The 23375-nt window shown below is 41.8% G+C and overlaps 1 protein-coding gene across 8 annotated transcripts in view; it reads left to right on the top strand.

Annotated features, from left to right (window-relative positions):
* The first annotated feature begins 573 nt into the window (after positions 1–573).
* KLF12 (KLF transcription factor 12) overlaps positions 574–23375 on the top strand; it is a 251068-nt gene continuing 228266 nt past the window's right edge. For 4 of the 8 annotated variants that reach the window (XM_082762380.1, XM_082762379.1, XM_082762377.1 and 1 more), the window contains exon 1: positions 921–1029. The gene's annotated coding sequence lies outside the window, so the exon portion shown is untranslated. Of the gene's footprint in view, positions 793–920; positions 1030–1883; positions 2072–23375 lie in introns of those variants that run through there. The other 4 variants (XM_082762378.1, XM_082762375.1, XM_082762381.1 and 1 more) reach the window with 3 other exon arrangements.

The following is a 23375-nucleotide window of genomic DNA, read 5'->3' as shown; positions in this document are numbered from 1 at the left end:
GTAAGAAAACTTTTGAGAAGAGATAGGGATTTACCTCTCTAAGTTTAAAGACAACCTCAGGATTTACATTTTCGTTTCCTATCAAGTTTAGAGTAATTATTTCAAAACACAATGAAGAGTTTTTCACAGAGTTTAATATTTTGGAGGGTTTCTTTTCTCCATGTGCTGCTACTTAAAGCCTTTGCGACCCAGCAGGCCTTCATGCGGGCCAGTCTGCCCCTGAAGGAATCCCTCAGCCAGCCGAGGCGCGGCTCAGCCTCACGCAGTGACCTCCACGAAAAAGAAACAACCCCAAAAAACCAACAACAACAACTAAAAAAAAAAAAAAAAAAGAGAGAAAAGAAAGAAAGGAAAAAAAAAAAAAAACAGCAACCCACCCTCACGGGCTTCTCAAGCGTTAAAAATAAAGGGAGCAGGAGGGGAAGGCGGGCAGGGCTGAGCCGGCCAGGTGCCCGGGCAGGGCTCTGCCCCCCTCCCTCCCTCCATCTCCCCTCATCCCTCCCGGCCCCGCTCCCCCCTCAGCGCCCCCGGGGCGTTCCCGTCGCCACCCCCGGAGCCGAGGCGCGGCCCCTTTCCCCCCCCCGGGAGCCCGGCCGCCGGTGGGGGCGCTCCGCCCGCCGCCCAGCACAGCGGGGCCGGGCCCGGCGGCTCGGCGGGGCCCTTTGTGTGTGAGGGGAGCGGCGGCGGCTGCCGCCCCGGTGCGGCGGCGGTGGGCGAGGCGAGGCGAGGCGAGGCGGCGCCGGGAGCCTCCACCCCCGGGCCGCCCTGCCCGCGGCTCCTCATGTGACGCGGGTAAGTCGGCGGCCAGCGCCGCGCTTCCCCCCGCTGCTGCTGCCCCCATTCATTTCCCCGCAGCGGCGGCCGGCCGCCGGGGAGAGCCTCTGCCCCGGCCCCCGGGAGGGAGCGGGGGGGGGGGGGGGGGACGGGCAGACGGAGCCTGGCGGACGGACGGACGGACGGACGGACGGACAGAGCCGGGGGGACCCCGAGTCGGGGGAAGGAGGCGGCTGCTCTGCGGCTCCTGCTCAGGTCTGTGCCGATTCCGTTTCTTATCAGAATAAACAGAACGTGTGCTCTATGATGATTTTTTTTATGTTTTTTTTTTTTTTTTCTTGTTGCCGTCCCCGTCAGCTTTCTTCTTAAAAAAAGAAAAATAAATATATATGATAACCGCTCGCACGAAGTGAAATCGTTGAAGAACACGAATAAAAAGGGGTTTATTTGGGGGGTGCCGATCGGAGCGGGGCGGAGGCGGCAGCGGGGCCGCGGGGTCAGCTGCTGCCGGCCGGCCGGGGGGGACTGCGGCGGCCGGTACCGGCCCTACCGGAGCGGGGGGCCGCCCGCCCCAACTTTCCCTCAACTTTCCTGCTGGAGGGGAGTGGGGACACCCACACCCCAAAATAATAATAATAATCATGATAATTAAACAAAAAAAAGGCAGCGAGCGGCGTGTTTGCAGTGCGGGGGTCGGGGCGCCGAGCCCCTTTGTGCTGCCCCCCTGCCACCGGGACCGGGCTGCGTGTGTGGGGGTAGCGCGCACCCCTGTTACCCGCTCTCACCCTTATTACCCGTCACTGAATAAATACACGTCTAAAAAGCCACGCTGTGTGCCGTCAGCTGGCGGCGAGGGGGAGCGGAGGGCTGTATTTACATTAAAAGCATGTGCACGGGGCGCCGGGGGGGGGAGGACAGGGGGACACGGCCGGGGCTGCCCGCCGCCGGCACCGGGGTGGCACCGGCAGCGCTGGCTCTCTGCTTATAGGATCCCTATAAATATACGTATTACATATTTATTTATTTATTTTTCTCCCTTCTCGCGGGGGTGTGATAGCCGGCGAGCAGCCTTTGCAGACCTTTCCGCGGCGGTCGCTTTTGACAGCGCACCGAAACCTTCTCGCGTATATACACACACACATATATATATAAATAGATATAAGTAAATAAAATCCCAAATATATTACGTACTCGGGAGCAGAGCTGCTCGATGCGAGGTGCTGGAGATAAGTTGGCTTACATCATGGTTTAGCTCAAGCCTGTTAAATTCTGCTAGCCTTTGGCAGCCCCCGAATAAGTAAGTAAACCTTTTTTTTTTTTTTTTTTTTTTTTTTCCGCCGTTTTCTTGGTATTCTCCTATTTTACCATCATAAATAAACTAGATTCTTCTTGATATGTATTTTTTTTCCCCTTTTCGTCCCCCGTTTTGTCTCGCCGCGGCAGGTAGCCGCGCACGGTCGGCGGCAACTTGGCGGGGCTGCCTCTCGCAGCCCTGGCATCTGGGCTCCATTTTCTGGCCGCCGGTCGGTGCCAGCCCCGAGGCGGGCGGCAGCGCCGGGCCGGGCCGGGCCGGGCCGCCGGCACAATTTCCCTCACGCCGCCGGGCCGCGGCTCTCCTGCCATTTTCGCCTCCTCTTCCGAAGGGGAGACGCGAAAATCCCTCGCTGATGGGACGCGACCAACTTGAAGCCGCTGGCTGGGCGCCTGGAGTCCAAGAAGCGGAGACCCCCGGTCCCCTAGCCCCGGACATCACCCCGGGACCGTTCCTTCTTCTCTCCTCTTTTCCTCTCCCTCCATGGATTGAAGGGGCAGGCAGCCACAGAAACACCTCTTTCTTTCTTTCTTTTTTTTTTTTTTTTTTTCCAAGCCAGCCTTTTCCTTAGGTTACAGGCAGCTTCATGAGGTGCCTTGTATATATATATATATATATATATGTATATATTTTTTTTCCTTGTACCTTCCCAATTCATGGAGTTGCGAATAGCATTTAAAGAGGGCTGTGGAAAAAAAAAAAGAAAAAAGAAATCCTGTTTTCTCTGCTGTCTCCCAGCATTTGGCTGCAGGGAGGACGTAGGAGATATGCTGAGGGGCGTTAGAGGAGTGATTGCGTGTGCGCTAGAGGGGCTGGAAGGAGTTTGGGATTTGGGAGGTGCTGTTTGGTTTCTGCTTCTGATAATGAAGCAATATCAGACATGTAAAAAGGGGGATGGGAGATGAGGTGTTACTTTTTTTTTTTTTTTAACATGTGTATCTATTTCCCCATCAATACTTAATGACAGTATTTCTAGGCCTACCCCCTCTCTTGTAGAAAATCCTTTGCTGAAAAGGTCCTTAAGATCCCAAGGGAGGCTGGAAGAATGTTTGTAACAACTTTGAAAAATAAACTTGAAGATTCCAGGACAGGCTAATCATGTGGTCCTCTGCCAGGTATTTCTGTCAGGATTGGCCGGATCTGACTGTGTGCGATCTGAGCTTCGCTTCTGGAGAGAGATTTAAATATTTAAATGTTGCAGGGTTGAACTAGTTCTTCTGCCATGAAGTGGTAGAAGGGCTTAGGCTGCAAAACCCTGTGGTAGGAATCAACTTTCTGTTCAGTCTTGAGTCCACAGACCAACACTGTGCATGGCTGTACCTGCCAAAATTGAATAGAAATACAGGCCATGGTTTTCGAGTGAAATGTGCAACATCTCTCCCAGGTATTCAGGATGCTCTTGACCGCACCGTGGTGTTACAGAAGCCCTCTGAAATTGGCTTCATGTTTTGGCGCTAAGGGTGTCCTGTTGTTTAGATTTTGGGCAGGTGTCTGGGTGACCTGAGTAGCTTATCAAACAAAGGGAAGGCGTGTGCCTTTTCTAATCACTGGGTGAGCAGTGCCTGCTGACGCTAGCCTTTCTGATGTTATAGTGCTGCTGTCTTCAAGCTTCAGGTCACTGGGTCCACTCTGTGGGCATCCTGCCACCACTGGCACCACCTTCCAGGATGGCCAACCTCCTTGTGTGTTTTTTAAGGAAATAAGTGTCATTTGTGTTGTGTAATGGGTCTGTTCGGTTCAAGATGGGTTTTGACCAAGCCTTTGCTCAACTAAAAGATATAAACGCCTTATTCAGGGTCTCATTAATGAAACTGAGGAAATACTCATTTTCCCTGAGGTATTCCATTTGTGACTTGCGAAGAATTGTGTCTCAGTTTATTTTGTTGGGAGATGGTTGTGGTTTGCCTTTCCTTGACATAAATATAAAGAGAAACAAAAGCCCAAATTTCTCAAAATGGAAATTTCAATTTTAGAAAAGCTGAGATGGATCCGGTGCTGAGACTTTGACCTTCTCAGCTCCTGACTGGTGGTTGTTTACTACAGCTGCAGCTGTGCGTCTTTGAAAGAGGAGGAGCCGCAAAGGCAAGCATGCTCACTTTCCCCATCTAACAAGAAAACGTAGATAGAGGCATGATGTTGAAAAGTTGAGATGTAAAGAAAAGTATTAAGCAAAGTTTGTGTTTTCCTTTACTTTTGTGTGGGGTATGCCGTGTATCTGAAAGACGAATTTGGAGTTTTGAAAGTGCAAACATGAAAGCATGAAATTACTATGCTTCCTATGCAGTGAAATTTATTTATTTATTTTTATAAAAAATATGCTTATGGTAGAAAAGAGAAATGCTTTTATGCTGTAGTACTAAAGACATTTTTAACAGTGTTAGTCAATCAAAAGCTCCGTGTAACCTTACCCTGTGAGAACGTACTGTTCAACTACTGAACTTTAGACAGACCTCCTGTTTCAGCTAAATGAATTTTTCTCTTAAGTCAGTAGTAAATGTGAAAATAAATGAGCAACAAGGGTTATTTTTGAGGATTTATTGTGACTGTGATAAATGTACACTTAGCTATAAACAAAAACTACATTGACAAACTTGACAGGAGTGTTGGCTAGACCTAGTACGTGTGTGTAGCCCAGTTGTGAAAATGGCTAAAATTGGACCAATGTGAGGAAAATTGTGTGGTCTCTTTTGGTTTATGATAAAACTGTGCTGGTGCTCTTGCATTTGCATATGGAAGCCCTGTCCTGTGTCGAAGGCCTGCTTAGATTTGGTACCCTAAAATGTATGAACTTTCTCCTACTTTCTTGAAGTTTGGTGTGACTGCTCTAAGTTTACTCTGAATTCGTGCTTTCGTGTTTGCTCCCATGCAGTAACTATAATATAAAAACAGTAGAGTATTCTTTAGTTTTATATACCATTTGGAGGCACAGAATTCTTGAAAGAATACTGAGAGGCAGAAGGAAGAGAAAAATCAAGGTGGCTTTGCTGAGAAGTCAGTATATTTACACTGTATATAACACTGCGCTTTTGTGGACTTTTCCTTTCTTGATTCCAATGTACAACCTCTTGGTATTTTTCAGAAAGCATAATATGGACTGTGAACTAAACCAAAAACTATAATATAAGAATATATTTTGTATTTATGTCTGCTGCAAAATAGTGTGATTTGAACTGAGATGTCTTTAAATTATGGCTATGCCTTCATCATGTAACTATTTCTCTCTCATTTCCTGCATTTTTGGGCAGGGATGGTGGCATAAACCATCCCAGTGTTGCTCAACTGAAATATATATGGTAAAACTTGGCTCAGGAGTGAATGTATGGACTCGTTTAAAATATTTTCAAGGACTGCAGTTGGCACAGGCCAGTGTGTAAATGTGGGTATTTATTTAAGAGAAGCTCTCTGCTTGCTGTGTTCCCTCTTTGGAGCATTACAGGGTGGAGAGGACTCTGAAGTTAAGCTTGTCCCATCAGTTGCTACAGGAGGCCCCTCATGGCCTCTGAATATCGTGTGTAAAATGAGTCGAGTGCTGGATCCTGTGGTGTTGACTCTTCCTCCCCTTCAGGGATCTTCCTTACCTCCAGTTTTGATTCTTTGTGCTGTTTTTCTTCATGCACTTTGTGTCTGCGCGCATCAGCTCCTTTGTCAGAGGAGCCTCCTCAGCAGCAGGTGCAAGGGCAAGACTTGACTAGGTGATAGGTTGCTGACAATTGTTATTATTGTTATTAAGTCTAATAAAACCACAAAGTTAAGGATGTGAATGCTAAGGTATATCAGAACTGAAGCTGCATGTGTTAGGGTCAAGGGAGATGACCCTTAACAGTTAAAGAGTATTTTAACAAAAAAAGTTTGCCAAGACCGTTGTAGCTTGACATTTCCTCTGAATGCAATCCTAACAATGTCTGTATGTTTTTTTAATCTCCTGGTTTGTTTATTTGTTCATAGTGGTTTTTTTTTCTTTTTTTTTTCCTTTTTATTTATTTATTTATTTTTTTTCCTGGAGCACTGAGGAAACGCATTTCCTTGTGTGCAATGGTGTTTTTCCTTTTGTGGGTCGCTGGTAGTGCTCACAGTGACTGGCTTTGGAGTCACAGCACAGACCAGCACCACTTGAGTTAAAGCATGTCTGGTTAGCAGTAGCAAGATTTTGTCCTCTGTGTGAACCAGCATTCAGAGGGGGAATGAAGTACGCTCTTTGCTAACGGCTGGCATGGTATTCGCTACATAGCACGATGGGACTCAGAAATCCCCAGCTTTGTTCCTGGCCATGGGGTGAGTATGTTCTCGTTGTTTAAACACCGAACAATCAAATGCATGACCTTGGACATCAGTGCAGCAAAGGGGATAATTAATCAGATGATGTGTCGTGTTGGAGACCCGAGTTCTGGTCCCAGTTTTGTCAGGTGTCATCTAGGATAACCGCTTGGTTATCTTCTCTGTAAGGTGCAAGCCACGATGCTAACTTACAATTAGTGTGAGGCATTGTCTGGTGGCCAGAGCTGCGAGGAGCACAAGGTTGTGAATGCCAGCACTGATCCTGCTGGCTACCTAAGGATAGTTTCTTTCTCTGCCTTGGCCCTAAAGTCCCATCTGTTTCCTGGGGGCTTAGCCAGGTCTGCAGAGCAGGGACCACTGTGATGCCTGCTGGCCAGGTTGCTGCAGCTGATGCAAGGAGATCTGGGGCCTGGGTGCAGAGTTGGAGATCTTGCCAGCAAGCCTCTGGAAGTCTTCCTGGGCACCTGCGAGCTGTAGTTGTCAGCTACAGTGCTCAAATTGCAACGTGCTGGCTGTGGTAAAGGCAACTCTGGATCCCTATCAGTTTCTGTTGGGAAAATACCAGTCGTCTGTGGATCCCCGAGGGAGAATCTTTCCAAACAAAAATATTCTTAATTATTTTTTAGACTTTTCCCCATTACCAAAATAGTCAAAGATACCTGATGTATTCTTGAAAACGTTCAAATCTAACTGTGCAGAAGCAGACACTGAGAATTTCAGCTGAAATGACTGAAGTTTGTTAAATGACATAACATAGAATTAGAAATTTGTAACATCAAAAACTGACTAGGATTGTTGTCATCTACTGTGAAGGTTATTTTTTTTTTTCCATGGAAATAGCATTTTCTGATGAAGTGCTAAAAATTCAGGACAGTTTTCATAGCAGATGTGATAACACGTGGTCATCCTCGTTAGCCATAGAGGTATTTAGAATTAATCATTATTAATTGCCAGTTCTTCCGTGGAAAGAAAGAAGGATGACTGTGAGTATTATTCAGTAACATCTGACATATGAATCTGGGCAGGACTTGACTTAAAATCAGAATATTTTAGAGATTTTTTTTTTTTTTTTTAATTCTCTGTCTTTATTCTGAGTGTGTGATGTTGGCATAAAACATTTTTGAATTAGTCTTGGAGTAAGGGTTGGCAGTGCATCTAGAAGAGCATGTAAAAAGCTATGATCGATGACACTTTAAAATCTTTTTAAGTGTTGGACAGTAGTTGGAGCTATTCCAGTTTCTTTTTCATAGAATCTTTCCGTTGCAAGAAAATTTGGGTTAAGTGGGAAATGAAAAGAGTTTCCAACAAAAACTCCCCTAAAACAGAGGTGGGGAAAATCACTCCTTTCCAGTTTCTGTCAATCAGTAAGACTTACAAAATGACTTAATTTTTCACAGATTCTATCTAGTCAATGAAATCTTTTGTATAGATGGTACCCAACAGCATTTTGAAAGGAAAACATTAACAGAATGAGTATTTTTTTTCCTCCCTTCTGAAAAGGAAAGCATGCAAACTCGGTCTAGTTGGCAGGCAGATTTGGAGGCTGTTAATTTAGAAAGCTTTGCCATTTTCACTTTTACTTTCCAGATCTATATTCAGCTAAATCAACATTTCACTAAAAATGTCTTCAACGTATATACCTGAAGAATATATAGCAGTAGTTCTGGGCCTTGCGTTTTGGGAAGATGGACAAACTGGTAACTGTGACTGTTGGGATAAAGTTTACAGTAATCACATCAAGCAAATAATGTCATCTGTTGCGGGTGAGGAAGGGAATGGAGGTTCAATGCTCCACGTGTGTTTTTCTTTTTTTTTTTTTTTTTTCTTTTTTTTTTTTTTATGGTTTCCATTATTTGTCAGTTAACTCACCACATGTGCTTTGAGAGTGGGCACCCTCAACCAGGCTGTGGTTTTCTTCATTAGGGAAAGCACTGGGATCTTAGCTATTTGGTACCCTAGTCATCCTGTGGGCATGTCTATCAGCAGAAAGAGATACTTGTACTTTCACATCCCTCCCAAACATTGCCAAAGTTCCACACGCGTGCAGCTTTCACTGACATATCTTCTTCCTCCCCTAGAAAAATAGGAATTAAAAATAAAAGGAGAAAGTTGTCTCTTGTGATTACTTCTGACTGCAGTCAGTTTAGCTTCTTCACAACCATGAGTTCTTGTTGCTGGGTGTTTAGCTATTGCTTCTTCTGCCTCTTGTGACATGCTGCGCTGTCTCTCCTTGTGTGAAAAATACTGTTTTCTTCCTTTTCATCATGGTGTAACTCTTCCACTGATGACCTGAATGGGACAGAGTCTTGTAATTAAAAGACTTCTTTAATTTGTATTCCTAGTTGGGTTTTCTGGGTCCTGGGTTATTTTAAAGCCATCTTCATTTTATGAATAGCATAGCAACCTTACTCTATTTTTCCACTCTATGCTTTTTTCTTCAAAACTTTTCTTTTGGTACTGCTGTGTACACACCTGAACCTGCAGGCTAATGATGTAGTTGTCTTTTGAGCTGTGGTTGGGGTGTCAGATGGTGATGGATGTTGTAGCTGAATTTAGCGTTAGGTATTTGACGTATCCTTGTATAATACTGTTGTGTTATAAATAGTAACATAAAAGTAGCATGAAATACCTTCATATCAGCTAAAAATCAGAAGTATGAAAAATTATGTAGGTTGAAATGTTGTCCTTATGCTATATGATGTTAAAAGTAATGCTTATAGTAGGGCTATGTAGATTGCCGTGTGCCATGGCAATCATTTGAGATGATCTAAACCAGTAATTGTCAGCGCTCTTCAGACATTATGGTGTTCTTAGTTTAAAGGCCAAACGATTAAGCTGCAGCTTTTATGAAGTTTAAGCACTGGCAACTGGGTGAAGTCTGGGAATTGCGTCCTAACAAGCATCCTGACTGCACTGCGAATGCCACAGCGTGCAAGTTCCGAAGGCTTTTAAGAATTTCTGCCTGGACAAACGAGTTCACGTTGAGCCATAGCTGCCAAATGCAGTTCATTCTGATGGTTCGTAGTGCGATCACTGGTTTTGGAAACCCACCGTGTTCTGTACCTCTAGTGGGAGGTGTGCGACTTTGAAACAACTGTTAATTCGGGGATTTAGGAGTACTTCTAGGCTTTGTTCCTATAAAACTGTCATCACTGTTCTTGGTGTCTGGCATGGCTTTTCCTAACTCTGTACTGCTCTCTTCTGCCTAAATGTGAAGCCTGATGTTGAGAGGGGGGATTTAATTCCCTGTGTCATAGGCTAAAGAACACGTCAAGTTCCCCCTACAGGGTAGCATGTGAATACGTATGTTAAGTCTATATTGACTTAGTGAAAAAGACTTTGAAAAGCGTATGTTTAAATTGTTAATTGAAGAGTGAAGCTTCATTTCGAGTTCATTGCTGTCCTGAAGGATGGTTTCAAGTGATGGCTGGTTTGAAGTTTTTAGTTGATGATGGACATGCTGTCATTTAAGCAGATACCAGAAGGAACTCACCGTAAAGTCAAATTAAGTTATATTGATTGGCTTTGTGAAGTGAGGAGAAGAAAAAAAAAAAAGAGATCTAAGCATAGGGTTGGATTGCAAATTCATTGATTTGAAGATCAGACAAGATGGTTATGATCATCTAATTCAGTTTAAATCGAGTCATCAAAAGAATATCACCTGGACTTGGATTAAGCAAGCGTATTTTGTTGGAGCTTTAACGTTTTGTGAATACATGAGCATATCATAGAAGACATTGTGTGATGAAGAATCACCTATATTCTTTGGTAAATGGATTCAGTGATTATAATTGCCCTAATCTATATACGCTGAATTTATCCATATATTTGGCTTCCAGCCATTTAACCTTGTACCTCTGTCTCTTAAGTAAGTGGTCAACCAGTCTCCTGTCACTTTCTTCTCTGTCATTGCTTTCAGAGTTTGCATAATTGACCAATGTTTTAATTTGTAGCTGTTGAAGAAGGTGAATTGATTTAATTTGGTTTTACTTCAAAACAGCAAGCAGGAAACTTTAAGCAACCAATTCAAAGCTGATTTTGTTACTGTAATCCTAACTCATTTTTCATTTCCAGCAATGTCCATTGTCTAAAGAACATTTAGCATGCTGATACACTGCAGAAAAAGTCTTATGCCACATATGCCGATTTCTATTCGAGAAAACGCATACCCGTGTATTTAAAATTTTGTGGAGTTCATTTTTCTGAGCTTTATTTTTGGCATTTTTTAATATTACATTATGTCAATGCTGCGTTTCCTATTTACTGGATGGTTTTATTTCAATACTGACCTGTTTGAGCTGTTCTTAGGTGGAAATCAGAACTCTCGTAAACTGTAGAAAACATTGCTCAGACCGAAATAATACAAATAATTTATTTTTAATGTGCCAGGTTACTGTAAACACCCTCCTAAGAAGTATTTGTGCTTAAAACTAATATTTATATTAAATAAAGGAAAAATGTAGCATAAGAAGGAAAAGTGAAACTCAGTTTCTGTTTAGAATGTACTTGAGGGTTTCAGAGCTAGTATGTATCAATCTTCAGCATATTGTTTATCTTAAGGCTGGAAGGAAAAAAGAAAGCTACCTTGTTTCTTTTGCTCCCACTAGATTTTTTTCAACTTTTGCATGAGCTAGGTACTGGTCTGTAGTTGAATAAGCTGTGGAAAAGAAGCTCTCTTACACACCTGCTTATGGATTAGTTCACTTCATTTCAGTTTTGTTCAGTCCCTGATTTATATGGGACTAGTCATGGTAATTTCTTTGAAACTTCAGTAGCGAGTGAGTACTCCTTGAATGCTGATGAAGGAAGGAATTTAAGTCATTTTTGTAATTTCAAGTTTGTCTTTCAACTTGTTTGAGAAGAATAAATAAAAGTCAGAAATTCTCACTGGAATTTACAACAGTGTTACAGGAAGACTGTTCCTTTACCGTAGAGGCTTTGGAATACTGTTTGTTAGGCTGCTGCTTCTGGAACTATTAAACTTTGTCAAAAGATAGGAGTGCCCATCTATTCTCATACTGTGAAGCTGCATATGAAAGTAACTTTTTCGAAGGCTTCTCTTTTTCTCATCTATTGTTGTTGACATCCTATTTCTCAAGTGCCTTTTCTGACATGCTCACTCCGTATATTTTATTTGAAGCAAGAAATACAACACTTGCTGGCCAGGGATATCAGATGAGTAGGATTACACATGCTCTTTTGTGTGTGTGTGTGTTGTTCTGTTGCACTACTTAAGACCTTTTTGTCTCTTGCTTACCATTTTTTCTTCGTGCTCTTATCCAGGATCATTTCAAATGTAATAATGCTGTTACTGTTCAGATACTCTGTTTCCCCCCCCATAACTGCTGTTCGTTAATCATACTGGTTTTATAAAAGGGAGTACGAGTGTCGGGTGATTTTGCTGAGCTCGGCTGGACTACAGGAAGTTTTGCTCTTTCCCAGTAATTTTATTATTGATGTCCTGCTGGTACTCCATTTTTTTTTCCTCCTATCATTATTTCATCCTTTTTAGAGCCTTGCTTCCGTGTTTACATACTCACTGCTCTATTTTCTCAGTCTTCTTAGGGAGATAACAATTGTGTAAATAAAGCTTATTTCTACATACCCTGATTATAAAACTATAATCTCAGATAAGTATATAGGGAAAAAAGCCTTTAGTTTGGTTTCCTCCCAGACCTTTCCTTAATTTCTTGAAATAGCAACTAAATGCCAAAGCATGATTAAAAAAAATGGGAAAATTTACAAATGTACAATTGGAAAAGTAATTCCCTTCCTCCTTTTCAAGGAAGGAAAAGGAAATTTGTTAGCTCTGTCCTTTTCTTTCTCCAGGCTAATGTAACTACTGTAGGTCATGTAAGAAGGATCAGGATTAGGAACAAGGACCATTGTGCAATGTAGCCTTGTGCAGCAAGTTGGAAAACTGAGAGGTGCCATTTAGAGGAAAGACTTTATTAATGCTTCAAGCTGTCTGGAAGGAAAGTGAACGGCTGACCAGGTAAAGAGCACTAGAAATACATTCAGTTGAACTTCTTTGCCAAAATAATATCTTGCTGTGCTCTTGAGAGAAGTTCAAATCAGTGTTTACTTATCTGTACATGTATTTTAAAAAAGGGAAGAGAAATACATAGTAAAACAAATATACATGTCTCATACTGTTGTAGAACTAATAGGCCTGTGGGGAAACATCACCTTTCTAAAATCAAATTGACCTCCCATCACCTGTTGCAATCCCAGCTTTCACCCCTGTTCTCCTCCTGACAGACTCACCTTTTATTTTACTCTGCAATATCTTGATTTAAGCTTCCAGTGGGGTGCTTGAAGTGGGCTTGTACTGTACTCTATTGGACTTACTACTATTCATGATTTTTATGCTCTTTATGGACCACCAGTTTATTAAGAAATAGCCTCTTACAGTCAAGCAGTGGTGTTTGAGACTTGTGAACAGCTCTCCATGGAGCTTTTGAACTCCGTCTTCTGAGTACAGCTCTTTGTATGGCAAAAAAAGAAATGTGAGCCTAAAGCATATTCAGTCATTAGCTTAAAAACCTTTCTCTGCAAATGCTAATAATGATTTCATTTTTTATTAAAGTGCAAGTTTTAGATGTTGCTTGTTGTTCTTTACCAGTAATATTGCTTTTGTTTTCTCCACCCGATGTTTATTAGCCTTTTTATCTTTTTTACTTGCAAGATTTTGTTGTTGTTTTGTTTTTATGCAGCATTAGTTTCCATTGCATGCATTTATAAATGTAAAAAACAGTCATTCCTTAATTTATATTTTCATGTTATAGATCACATAGCACGTTACAGGTCCCTAGAGTCCTGAAATTCTGCTGAAGATTTATTACAGCAGTTCTTGAAAACACTGTGGTAAAGCAGTAACCCGTTATTTTCGGAGCTAATGCAGTAGACAGTTGGAACTGCACGTGGCATCTCGGCGCTGGTTGTGTTACCTTTGGGAAAGCTTGTGATAACCTCACAGCTTGCCACGTGGAAAGCAACTCCGTTTCTTCAGTTAAGGTCAAGCTGTCACGTGCGTTGTGCGTCCTGCTGGTTTGTAATTGGGACGTCTCAGGTTCACGGTGACAATGGCTTCACTTGCGGTCTACAAGGAGTTTCTCTTGGGCCTTTTTCTGTCCTCGCAGTCTGGGCAAGGACCGCCATTTGTGTGTGTCTTTGTGGTTGGTTTGTTGTGTTGAGGAGTGGCTCCAGTATCTTCTGAGAGTATTTCTAGTCTTTCCCATCTCGTTCCTGGTTGTGGTACTGGCCTCTGCGTGTGTCTCTTGAGGATGAAGGCAGGTTGCAGGGGGAGAAACTGTGAAAGCAAGGTGTGTGTGTGTGTTTGTTGGAAGGACACAAATGATCCAAGAGAAGTAAACCAACATGTGTACATGTGTTCCGTTAGAAGAGGTCATAAAGAAAGCCCATTGCTGCTGAGCTGTGAGTCAAGATCCTTTGAGCACTATTTGCTGCTGAATATACTATAAAAGAACATGGGTTTTCCTTATTGCAGATCAAGTTATCAACCACTGAAGATATTGTCCTTCAGAAATACCTGTTATCAGATGTAGAATGCTGTTTCTTACACCAGACAACTTTGAGAAATTTTATAAGACAGTTAATTGTTTTTCACTGCTCGCCGCAAAAGTTCATAGTTAATGTGATGCCTGGTATGTTATATAAAGTGGTTCCTTTTTAATGGGATCATTTTTTGTTGTTGTGTGAACAATCTTCTCATATAAAGTCAAAAGAGTCAAAAGTATGCATCTACATTTGTTGAGAAGCTGAAGGTTTGTTTTGTGTGGTGTTCTCAAACCTGGATTCTTGTAGGCTGCAGATTGATCTGGGTACAATAGTTTCTTACCATCTAGCTCCATGGATTTGGCGTGGTATTTGTCATGTCAGGAGGAGGCTGAGGTCCTTTCTGAAGGGCTTGTGGTTCTCTTGTTACACTGAGCCACTATAGAATACCCATTTCTTACTCTGTGAATTGAGTGCAACAACCTGAGGAACTTTGAGTGTATATTTTGTGTATTAAACTCTTCTTGAGGGTGTAGTGTAGGTAGATGTGAACAGATGGGAAAGTAGGATTTTATTTTATTTTTTTTGTAAAACTTTGCCCTTGTTTTTCGACAAGGGTGTTTGGACACATAATGATGCCCTTTAAGTGCATCATTTAGAAATGCATCACCAGGCTTTTTGAAAATGGAAGTCTCACAACATTTCTATAAAAACAGGACAATTGATTTCTGTTTTGCTTTGAACTGCCTCAAGTGTGCAAGAGCACTAAAATACTTTTGCTGTCTTTTTCTTTTTAAGTCTTCAAATGAATTGAAGTGGAATTCATGGATTTATTTTTTCTGCTTTATTTTTCTTCCTCTCCAGTTATACTATTTCATTGTTGATTTGCTGTGAAGTTTGCTTCTTCCAAAGATCTCAATAACAAAATGACTTTGAGTACATCACATGCCTGTAACCTTTTGTTTGCGGAGTTCATTAAGCTAGTCATGCCTTAAACTGATTTAAATGTTTGTCAAATAAGAAAAATAATAGGAAAAGAAAATAAGAAAGCAGTATTCTATTATAATATGTTACTTTGGGTTTGGTCTTTATCTCCATTAACATTTGAACTTTATTATTAGGTGCATAATACATTTCTGAGAGGGATGGTGATGTATGTTCGGACCTCTGTAGGTGGTGTACTGGCTGATAATTTAGATATCATTTAAGAAGCGCCTCACTTTTACATGTGCAAAATAAATGTAATGGTCTACTACTCTTTGGAAAAACTACTCAGCTTTTCTACAGCATACGAGGGTTATTATACATATGCTTCAGATTAGAAAGTCCACAGCGATTTCAGTAGGTTCTTGCCATAGAAGTTGCTTGAGTTGCTTCTGCAGGCTGACTTTTTTTTTTTTTCAGAAGATACAAGGAAAAGTGCAACTTCTTTCCTTTGTGAGACCAAGGATAACTTCTGTGAGCCATGTAGCCATGAAAAGTATATTGAAAGAGGCTGTTTGCAAGAGGTATTACCCACTTGGTTTCCTTGGAAACATGAAACATGATTTACAAATATTGACTCGAGAAAGCTGCAGCTTAGAGGAAATCCTAAACTGTTGGTTCAGGCTTTTAAATTAATATCTCTGAAGAGTGCAGACCATATTGAAAGTTACTACATGTCCATGAAATTATATTTATAATAATTCTGGGTTTTTATGTTCCTTGGTGTAATAGCTGATTCTGGATTCAGGAGAATGGGAGAGAATCTGTGTGGGTTTTGCTGAATAGGGAGTGCTGAACTTGGTTCTGGTTTCACGTGTGTTAAACGGCTCAACTCTCACTGAAGTTACCATCCATGTTTCTAAAAATCAGGTCTTCAGTGACTTGCTCTCAGCTGATGGAGTGAAACCTGTCATTTTTTCTTCTCATGCCTTGTAAAAGTTTCTGTGTACTTTAGAGGGTGACTTGTATGCTGTTAGTTATGTTTATGCAGGAGAGTTTGTGAGAAGGGCAAGCAAATTTCATTTACTGGATAACTTGTTCTTATCATATAGGAATACTTTTATATACTTAATTTTAAAGGCCATGATTTAACAGGTCATGATTTGGTCTTGTTGGAATTGTTAATATTTTCAAAATGGAAGTACCTTTATCCCTGGAGCATGGTATATACTATACAGGGTGTCCTGAAGTTGGTGTTAGATTAGCGTTGAGGGTAAAGGAGTGTTTGTATGGGAGAATAAGCATAGAGCAGATTTTTCTGTGCGTTTTACAAGAGCTGAGCTCTATACAGAGTGGACAGTGATTGCCTCTGCGTACTCATTGGTGTGGAAGAAGTCATGGTTCAGACAACCTATCCAAGGTATGGCTGTCTGCGGTTTTATATTTGCTTCTCTTAGTGTCAGTGGTGGCTTACCTAGTCCCTGTTGTCAATCCATCTCCCAGGGTGTCTGTCCCTCCTCTGCAAGCTGTAGTCACCACTCATACCGGTTCCGCTGTCAGTGATGCCACACACTGGACAGAAGCGTTATGCAGAAGGGGAGGTCAGTAGATCAGGAAAAGAAGGTTTCTGCGTGTTTTCCTTTACAGAAGGAAAAGCGAGAAAGGCTTGCTTGATGAGTCTTTGTTTTTTTGTTTGTTGTTATGCTTGTTTGAAAGTCCACAGACAATCAAAGCAGAAGGTAAACTTTGGTATGGCCAAAGGCAGAACAGCAGGTTTATGATGTTGTTTGTTGAGGACCGTGAACGTGCATAAAAAAAAAGTGAATATAGCATTTTAGGATGCCAGACAGATACTAACAGAAGAGAGAGAGGTAATTATGTCAAATGAACTGTGGTTCTTTGTGTAACCAAATAAACTGCATGGATTACTGCAAAGTAAGTCAAGATGGAAGCAAGGATTTGCAGCATAATAGAGTTCTGCTAAAATTATGATTGTTTTTATGTGAAACCATCGTGCCAATACAAACTGAGTTTCATATTGAAGGACTGATTAAAAGTTAAATGCCTCCAGATGAAAGGCAAACAGAAGTCAGTACTCTTTACTTAAACTTAGAGGGAAGAAGGGATAACTGCAGCGAATGTATATGGAGAATTATCAGAGTATGAAAATAAGAGATGGGAATGTATGAGATAGCAGTGTGATACTGCTTTTATCTGAAATTAGAAGATTATTCTGGGGTCTTTTATTTATAATATGATGCATATCTTCTGAATAGTTCAATTATATGGCTACTATTCTAATGACTAACTTGTGCTTGCCTTGAGTGATCATGAAAAATGTGTACCTTAGCATCATTGCTCTTCTCCAGTTTCCTTTGCTTTTCTAAGGTGTGACCAGTGAATTGGTTGTGACAAAAAATCAGTCCTGTAGAAACATCAGGAGAGCTTTAAGTGTTTGCGGTTTTCCTGTCAGAATATCGATATTATTTTCAGCTCTAGATTCCTGATTGTTTCTAGCAAGTATAGACAGATTTTCAAAATAGTTATGTAATACTTACTTAGCTTTTTTTTAGGTAAAACTGAAGGCTTAGATCACTCTGCAGCTTTGCCATGGCTCCAGAGAAACAGTGTCAACATCTGTCCTTAGGTACGTTGGCTTTTACTTCAGGTTCTATTGACTTCGGGGAGTAAGGTGATGAAGTCAGAGATTACATTAGTCACAGATAAAAAGAGATATCAATTCAAATAGAAAGCAAGCACCTCTTTCATACTTACCTGCAGCCTGCAATGTGGTTGAATCTCTGACTGGGAAATGCTTCTGTGTCCGCACATGACAGCTGCAAGGTGTTAAAGATTTCTAGACAGATTTCTTGACTTCTCTGTGGGTGAACAGCAGCAGTCTGGTGTGATGACAGAAAGTTAGTTTTTTCTCTGGCAGAAATAGCTGAGACTTGTGTTTTCACCTCCGTGGTATGATGCTGAAATGAGAGATGTTAGCGTGTAGGTAAATTGGAGTCCAAATTGGCTCTTTCATATCTTCCAAAATGTTTTTGTCAACTAAGCATTGGCATGGGCTGTCCCATGTGGGACAGCAGTGGGGTTAGAGCCACTGCGCAAATGTCAGGCTTGTCCTCTAAAGGGTGGAGAGGGAGAAGGGAAAAAGACTTGATGGCAGAACTGGCAAGGTCTGTAGGTTACTCATTACCAACTGTAAGGAATGAATTATCCTGGACATCTGTGGCAGGTTTGCTTGGTCTGAATTCAGATATGCACCCAATGCACCTTGAAAATAAATTCACCAAACAGCAATATAATAGCATATGTAAATGGCGAAGTTAGTAGGGGAATGGGAAATACAGAGTTAAAGGGAGAGATTAATGTGACAAACGGTGTCTTGTGGAAAAGGCCCAGTTGTAATGTACTGAAAAAAAAATCTTAAAATACTGGCAGGCATCCTTCTCAGTGAGCAAGCTGCAGAAGCATGTCTGTACAAAATGTGATGTGTGTTTGGCCAGTTTTTCTGAACTGAAAAACGGAAGACATGAAATACTGTACAACGTACAACTGAGTATTTCTACTGTCAAGAAAATCAATTGCAAATCATAGATTCGTAGACAAGAAAAGTGCAGTTGGAGTAGCCATATAAAAATGAGCAAAACCCTAGTTGGCCATGTTTCCAAGAAAATCTTTTCCAAGATGGCTTTCCTGTATACACAGCAACCTCTACTCTTCTCCGGGCTTGGTGGAGATGGTTGATGCACCATGATGCTCCTAACTTAGGCACAGTTGCTGGCAGCCCCAGTTTATGGATGTTGATTTTTATTTTTTTGCAGCTTGATAACTAATGGGGACAAGATTTCAGAATCTGGTCTTAATTGCATCCCTGTAAGTATTTATGTGTTTATGGTGTGGTAGCATGAAGGTACAGGTGGAGAGGAGGGATGGGAAGCATCTGTTTCTTAGTTATTTATGAACTGAATCAGCCATCCAAGGGGAAGAGTTAGGGGAAGAACAACTCTGTGGAAAGAGAGGAACCATCAGGAAGGAGGTGAGCGGCAGGTACCTAAGGAGGGCTGAAAGTCACGTTTTGTCTGGGGCTAATGGGAGATAGAGCAGCCATAGCAGACTGGAGTCTTCCTCCTAAATCTAAGAATTGGTTATTTTCCCAGTTTCCAGGAGTCTATGCAGGAGAATAACAAATAATGACAAAGAAGAGCCAAAGACAAAACAACACAGATGCTGTCTCATAAAACCAGTGAATGGCAAACAAGATTTCAATTTTTCTGAGAAGCATGGTATTGCAGGTGCTGTGTTGGCAAGGTCAGGGTACCAGCCTTCCTTCTGTGTATGGGCAATACTGAAAATACTGAAAATATGCATCCACAGATTTTGTATTTCACAGCTGAAGAGATGCGACTGCGGGGAGCCTGTTCCTCTGTGGCCCTACGCCTGTTACTTGCATCTGACCCTTGTGTTACAGCGTCTGACCCTTTTCTCTTGGCTCCATCTCCCTTCCTGCACAGTAGCAACAGTAGCTTCATCCTTGCAGAGGTCTGGAGAACACATGTCTTTGGACATTTCTTTGAACAAGGGGTTTGTGGGTGCTGGAATGAAGATGCTGTACAAATAGGCAAAAACTTGTGGCATGCAAGAAAATAATAATGTTCATTCTGGAGTTTTTGAAAGTATAAACAGTGAAGCTGTTGCTGAAGAGTATCTGCTAAAGGACATAAACAAGTGCATGCCAAAATCTAAAACGGCCACTAATGGATTTTTTTCAAACAATTGTGCTTTAAAAAATCAGGTCCTTTGAAAAGCAACAGGGATAACGTAGGGTGAAGTTTCACTTTCAGTGCAAGTAGATATCCGCTTTTGTAACCAGCAGCCTTTGTGGGGCCAGGGCGTTCTTTCCAGTCACTGTGTCTTGAATGTCACTGCAGCTGAAGTCGAATTCCTCCTTCAGAGTTTCATCATGCTGTTTGCATTTGTAATAGCGAAGAGTCCTGTAGTAGGCAGACAGCTGGGGGGGGTCTTCTTTGCCTATTTATTTTCTTAGATACTTAAAGCTAATTTTTCTTCAGGGTTTTAAAGGCTTGGCACTAATTTCTCTGTAGTATAGACAGCTGTACACTTCCAGATTCTTGATTTTCATGGTTTATTTTGTCACTGGGCTTCAGTTAAGATGTTGGTTTCTTCCCCTCCACCCCTGACATACTTGAAAATTTGAACTGAGTTTGAGGTTATTTGGTTATTTCATCATCAGTAATAAAAGTGCAGTAGTTAAAAAGAGGCCTCCCCTCGTGTGCAACTTGAGTTATCTTAAAAAATACAGATAATATTAAAGGAATGACCTATAGACTCTATGTTGCCTGTGTTCATTTAATTATGAGAATAGGTAATTTCAGTTCTAAGGAAAAAAAAAATAAAAAAGGAAAATACAGGAACTCCACCATCGTTTTTCTTGCCCAAGTATAATACTTAGAAGAACCCGTGGATTCAAGCTTACACTTATTTTCTCTGTAACTCTTAGAAATTCCTTCTGTGTTGTTGCCATTTCCTTGTTAATTAGTCTCCACGTGTATTAGTTCTGTCTCTGTTTTTTGTGGCCTTGTCCTTTCTTGTCTGGGATTTGAAATCTAACCAGGTAATTGGGCAACATCCTTCTTCAAATTACACTTGACAGTGACTGCTTTCTTTTCTTACCCCTCTTTCCCATCTCCAGTATAAGTTAACAATGCAGTAATGTGCAGATGAATATTAAGACCAGGGACTGTGACAGTGTAGATTGTGGCTTTCCATTTCCATTCCTGGTGTGGATTGTGTGTATGGATCTGGGAAATTCTCTTAGCATTGATTCTTTTCTTATTTAGCAGTTAATGATAATAGCCGAGGGAGAATTGCATTCGTACAAGGGTACTATAAGCTGTAGGTCTTATTAAACTGGCTTGAGACAGTCGAGTTCTGGTCTAGAGATGCAGAATTGTTTCAGCTCATTTGCTGAAACAGTAAAATTAGTCAGAAAACTTACCCACTGTGCCTGAAGTTGGGTACTGAAAATGTCTGCCTTTGAAACAATTCAGCTATTTGTGTTCGCTTTCATACCGAGACATTGACAAACGATGCATATATATTCGTATATAAAAGTATGATAGTTGCAGGAATTTACGGATCACTATTCATAAAAGTTCTTGCATAGTAATTGTCTCCAGTTGCATACCCTTCCACATCTGAGAGGCAACCAAAGAAGTGATTAACTTTCTCTTCCTTGCCTTTTTTTGCTCACAGGCATAAAGCTTGTTTTAATGTCAATGCTGATGAGTTAGTAGTTAACCTTCTCCAAAAAGTGCTCCTTTCATCGCTATCTGTACAAACTGTGAGTTGTATGAGATGTACCTCATGTCATGTCACTTTGAAGAATTATGAATTTTGTCTAGATAATGCTTTTGAACGTATGAAAACAGAAGCAATAGTTAACCGGATTTTGATTCTGCGCTATAGCAAAGAGGAGTCCTTAAGGGGCTAAAGTTTTAACTCCTGCAAATCATAGCATAGCAGCGGTAATGAGTTCAGGACTCACAGAGACTGGCTTTGGGGAGTATATGATTTCTGAGGCTGATTCTGCTGGAATGAAGTGAGTAAGAACATTTTTTATTTTTTTTTCAGATACAAAATATACGAGCATTTACAATATTTGTGTTTAGTGCATCAGTATTCTGTTAAGCTGGAATTAGAAAAGTGGAGGTTTTTTTTTTTCCTGTCTTTATACCGAGCTGTATCAGAATTATGGTACATCCAAATGGATTATTGCTGTTCAGCAAATCTTTACAGAAAGTATGTGAATACTGTGATCATCCCGTTTGCCAAGATGTTTTATACAGATTTGTTATAATTAAATTGGTACTCAAAGCATGCTTTGCTTTTGCTAACAGTAGAGCCTGATCAGAAGGCCATGGAGGATAACGGAGAGTACATGGGTGGTCCCTTTGAGGAGAAGCTGATCTCACTTGGGTCTGTCCAAAGACTTGGTGACTCTAAATTGTTTAATCTGCTTGGAGAGCACAAAAGCTATTCTATTATGTTAATCAGTGGCTCTGCATCATCACAGAGTTGCAATGTGTGCTTCTTGTTCTGTTGGAGAATATTGTTCATAAATACATCATAAATGTTTAATTTTAAATAATTCCATTGTTTTGTTTGCAGTGCTTATGAGTGCCGGGCATAGGTCAGGATCCCCTTATAATAAGTGGTCTGCAAACAAACTCCTAAGAGTCTAGGATTGAGACAACTGGCAGGGAAAGGACACAAGCAGGCTAACAAGGGAACACATAGGAGAACGAGGCACAGAACCAAAAACAACTCCCAAACAAAAAAAAAAGCTCAACAAAAAAAGTAAAACAAGTCAAACAGAAGTAGTGAAAAACAACCCAGGTGTCAGCACATCAGCATCAAGCAAAAGAAAATTTGAAGGTGGACAAATCCCTCTTGTTGAGGGAGTGAGTACAAAATGTCCTATTGTGTGTTATTGTGTGTATAACTACAGTATTTTCTGTGTATTTCACCCATCCTTCATTGGACTGGTGGAGTGCCGTACGAGGCTGACCATGCTGTTCCCTGTGTGTTTGCACCATTTCAGTCCAGTTGTTGCTCCCACAGTAAAAACGAGTCAGGAGCAGTGATAGTTCACCACTCTCACTGTCTCTTCTCTTTTCCTGACCTGCTCCTAACTCTCCTTTTCAGTGAGGAACCAGCTCCTTCCATCAAATTTCTCTTGGTCAGAGTGTCTCTGCTCAGCTGCCTGAGGTGCATCAAGTTTTCCATTTTAAAACCCTTTACAAGCTTTTCCTATTCCCCCCTGTCCCCTTGTTTTGCCCTTTCCTCTTCTTTCTTCCTATTTCACCTTGCTGGTTGGTGTCCAGCCCAAAGGTGACAAATCTGTCACCTTTGCTCCAACTTTTGGTTTTATAGGGGGTAACTTGTCCCCTCACTGTGTGACAGGTTTCTTCTGGTCTCTGTGTTTTTAATGTGCCTGCCATTGTAGGCACGGAGCCCTCTCGTGGAGTTAAGGACTGCGTGTGGAGCTGGGCTTAATGACAGGGTGCTTGAAAATAAGTAAACCACAGGAGGACAATTACAAGTTAGAACCATTAGCAGAAAGCAGAAAAAATATCAGAAGCAGAAAAATGTCTGAGGTTCCCAGAGGCTGGGTGAGGAGGCCTTGTTCTTCATGAGGGCTGGGGACCTGAAGGGGTTCCTCAGGTGGCAGCATGAGCCAAGCAGCTACTGGAGACAGTCAAGGGATGAAAGGGGACCCTGTTGGGTGGCTGGGAGCCACATATGGGGACCTCAGGAGAGCAGGATGAAGCTGTGCAGTGAGGCAGAGGAGGCAGCAGGGCTGAGGGAAGATGGCCTGGCCGAGAAGCGGGGTGAGGAGGCAGGGGAGGCGGGTGGTGCTGAGGTGAGGGCTCAGTGAAGGAGGCAGGGTGCTCCCAGCCCAGCACCAGCAGGGCAGGCATGTGGCAACAAAATGCCGTGCCACCTTGTTGTCAGCTGGTGTCAGAAAGAAAGAAAGGGG

The sequence above is a fragment of the Aythya marila genome (assembly GCF_965140915.1).
Source record: "Aythya marila genome assembly, chromosome: 1".
In the NCBI taxonomy this organism is placed as follows: domain Eukaryota; kingdom Metazoa; phylum Chordata; class Aves; order Anseriformes; family Anatidae; genus Aythya; species Aythya marila.
The sequence above is the reverse complement of the archived record's forward strand: the minus strand, read 5'-3'. Positions and strand labels throughout refer to the sequence as shown.